Here is a 4,250-nt window from a genome sequence, read left to right as displayed (position 1 = left end):
TTTGGATGAATAATTGTCTAAAATTTAATTTTATGGAATGCCTAGGGATGTAAAAATTACAATGTAAAATTGACCAGCAATGAATATTGTTTCTCAATGATCATAGTTTTTTTTTTTTTTTTTTTTAGTTTGGATGTTTATAGACTAATTTAATAATGGTCTGATTGTAACAACCTAAAAAAATTTCAGGACCCCAGTACTAAGCGGCTCATCAATCATCTGAACATGGCGCATGTTGGACCTGACACACAGTCCTCTTCCAACCCAAGAAACTGTCACTCAGGCAGTTGTCTAGAGGCTGGGTTTGTGCCCCGGGGCAGTGACAATGGACAACAGCAACCATCTCAACATAACATTTCTCAGTCCCAACATACTCAAGGGCACATCAAAGATGTCGCTGGTGGATGCCATGAAGGCATGGACGATGGGGCAATGGGCGAGACGCAGGGACAAAAAGTGTGTGAATGTGGCACTGTGGGGGGGGAGGCTCTCGTCTCCTGGCGATGCCCACATCAACACACTCTTGAGTGGTTAGATGAACAATTCCATCAACAACAACAAAAAATACAGCAACAACATCAAAAAAATAACATTTTGGCGAGTAGGGATGATGAAAGAGATGCAGATTCTGCCCAGACCACTAGTAATGAAAAGAAGGTTCGTTCTCCACATTTCAGTGACTATTGTGAGGGTCAGTCAGCTCCATCCAACACTCAGGCTAATCCCAAGGTTGTAAGCATTGACTCGTCGTTTTACCAGTTCCTGAAGTTGGCACCCCCCGGTTTAGCCTACTACCCTCCTCTTAACAATGATCATGCAATGACAGCAGATGGAAATGAGGTTGATGATGTACAACCGATCGATCTCTCCCTTAAATCTAAATCATCAGCATCGCCAAAACTAACCTCTGTACAGTCAGCTCCATCCAACACTCAGGCTAATCCCAAGGTTGTAAGCATTGACTCGTCGTTTCTTAACAATGATCATGCAATGAGAGCAGATGGAAATGAGGTTGATGATGTACAACCGATCGATCTCTCCCTTAAATCTAAACCATCAGCATCGCCAAAACTAACCTCTGTACAGTCAGCTCCATCCAACACTCAGGCTAAGTCCCTGAAGTTGGCACCCCCCGGTTTAGCCTACTACTCTGCTCTTAACAATGGTCATGCAATGAGAGCAGATGGAAATGAGGTTGATGATGACGAACACAGATTCATATGTGATATTTGCCAAAAAGTATATAAGCGAAAAGAAGCCTTAACAGAACACCGTCGACTCCATACAGGGGAGAAGCCTTTTGAATGTGACAAGTGTTTCAAGAGGTTCTCTTACAGGGGTTCCCATTCTAGACATAAACAGAAACACTGTCCAGTTTTACACTGTTTTACTTTCTTCAAGTTCATCCAGGAGTTCTCGTCTAATAACACTTTTAAGGAACTTATTTGATAAGTCCCATCATAAGATTAATTTCATATATTCTATCTCGTTTAATTCTTTCCGCATGTTGAGAACTTTGTATAGGACGCTTCATTTTGTATTTTTCCAGTCTATCAATACTTTTGCCATTCTGCAGGACCAAAGCTGGTACATGATAGTCTATCAGAGACCTTTATACGCTAAATACATCATTCTTACTATTCTAATATTAACACCATATTTCGGGCTGTACCCCACTACAGTTCTGAGAGCCTTGAGTCTGTCTCTACATTGTTGATGTAACTTATTAATTGCAGTTGAGGTACAAGGGATAGAGACTCCAAGGTATTTGAAAGAAGAGACATAGTCTATTGGTATGTCCCATCGCTTAACCTATTTTCACTAATTGTAATATTTTTGGTATAAAAATTAGTACTTGCAAACTCAAAATATATGCAATAAGTCCTAAATCAGGCTTAATATATAAAATCAACTAAAAATGTTGTTTTTAATATAAATTATAAAAATCAATGTGTTTTCATAATAATAAATATCCCATTGGAAACTGGAAACAATTTCAATATTGAAGGGTTGGTTAGGTACTGTTACTAAAAGTATAATAGACTCAAAAGCTACACGAAAAACAACGTAGAAATAAATCACCATCGGAATCTTTCACGCAATCCCAAAAGGAATTAAATTTGGTTTCAGATTCATTAATTAAAATGGGGGATTGGTAAACCCCACCGGAAGAAGATGGTTCCCTCCTCCCAATCTTGCAGTAACCATAAAATTTATTTCGTGTCATAATACAGTATGAAGGATCAGACTATTATAATCAGTGAAAATTTTGATGAACTCCTGTCTCAAAGACACGAGTGTGTGTGTGTGTGGCTGTTGTGTTTAGCTAGTGTATGTAGCTAGCTGTTGGGTGTAGCTAGTGGGTGTAGCTAGTGTGTGTAGCTGTTGGGTGTGGCTTGTGTGTGTGTGTGTGTGTGTGGCTGTTGTGTTTAGCTAGTGTGTGTAGCTGTTGGGTGTGGCTTGTGTGTGTGTGTGTGTGTGGCTGTTGTGTTTAGCTAGTGTATGTAGCTAGCTGTTGGGTGTAGCTAGTGGGTGTAGCTAGTGTGTGTAGCTGTTGGGTGTGACTTGTGTAGCTAGTGTGTGTAGCTGTTGGGTGTGGCTTGTGTGTGTGTGTGTGTGTATGTGTGTGTGTTTGTGTGTGTGTGGCTGTTGTGTTTTGTAGCTAGCTGTTGGGTGTAGCTAGTGTGTTTAGCTGTTGGGTGTGGCTTGTGTGTGTGTGTGTGTGTGTGTGTGTGGCTGTTGTGTTTTGTAGCTAGCTGTTGGGTGTAGCTAGTGGGTGTAGATAGTGTGTGTAGCTGTTGGGTGTGGCTTGTGTGTGTGTGTGTGTGTGTGTGGCTGTTGTGTTTAGCTAGTGTATGTAGCTAGCTGTTGGGTGTGGCTTGTGTGTGTGTGTGTGTGTGTGTGTGTGTGTGTGTGTGTGTGTGGTTGTTGTGTTTAACTAGTGTATGTAGCTAGCTGTTGGGTGTAGCTAGTGGGTGTAGCTAGTGTGTTTAGCTGTTGGGTGTAGCTAGTGTGTTTAGCTGTTGGGTGTGGCTGGTATGTGTGGCTGGTAGGTGCAGCTTGTGAGTGCAGTTTGTGGGTGCAGCTTGTGGGTTTAGCTGGTGTGTGTAGCTTGTCATGCGACCAGTGGGGCGAGGGTCACCAATGGTCGGTGGGGGTCAACGCCTTTGAAAGTGTTCTATGTTGCTTTTATTGGACAGAATAAACAAAATGTGAAAACTAATAAAATTTATAGAAAATCTAACAAAATTCAAAAGTATATAATAATTTGAAGCATTCCGAACAAAAAAAAAAGTGAGGTACCACTAGAGGCACCCATTCTCAGTCTGTATCCTTCTGGGACCCAGTGCATTAAACCTCAACACCCACACCCACACCCACACCCACACCCACACCCACCACCCACACCCACATCACATACCACACCCACTACAGCCACACCAACATATCACACCCACCACCCACACCCACATCACATACCACACCCACTACAGCCACACCAACATATCACACCCACTCCAGCCAACCCAACATCCACACCAGCCAATCACACCCACACTACACCCACACCAATCTACCAGAAGCCAATCACACCCACTACACCCACACCCACCCACACCAAACCCTCAACCCACAACACCCACACCAACCAACAAAACCCACCACCCACACCCACTACAGCCACACCCACCCACACCAAACCCTCAACCCACAACACCCACACCAACCAACAAAACCCACCACCCACACCCACTACAGCCACACCAACCTACCTCACCCACTCCAGCCAACCCAACATCCACACCAATCTACCACAAGCCAATCACACCCAGTAAAACCACACCAGCCAACCACACCCACACCCACACCAGCCAACCCCACCCATACAAAACCCTCAACCCACAACACCGACACCAGCCAACCACACCCACCACCCACACCCACCCACACCAAACCCTCAACCCACATCACACCCACACCAGCCAACCACACCCACCACCCACACCCACCCACACCAAACCCTCAACCCACATCACACCCACACCAGCCAACCACACCCACCACCCACACCCACCCACACCAAACCCTCAACCCACATCACACCCACACCAGCCAACCACACCCACCACCCACATCCACATCACATCCCACACCCACAACACATCCACATCACATACCACATCCACAACACATCCACATTACATACCACACCCACAACATATCCACATCACATACCACACCTACAACAC

The sequence above is a fragment of the Procambarus clarkii genome, chromosome 18, assembly GCF_040958095.1.
Source record: "Procambarus clarkii isolate CNS0578487 chromosome 18, FALCON_Pclarkii_2.0, whole genome shotgun sequence".
Classification (NCBI taxonomy): domain Eukaryota; kingdom Metazoa; phylum Arthropoda; class Malacostraca; order Decapoda; family Cambaridae; genus Procambarus; species Procambarus clarkii.
This window is presented reverse-complemented; position numbering follows the sequence as displayed.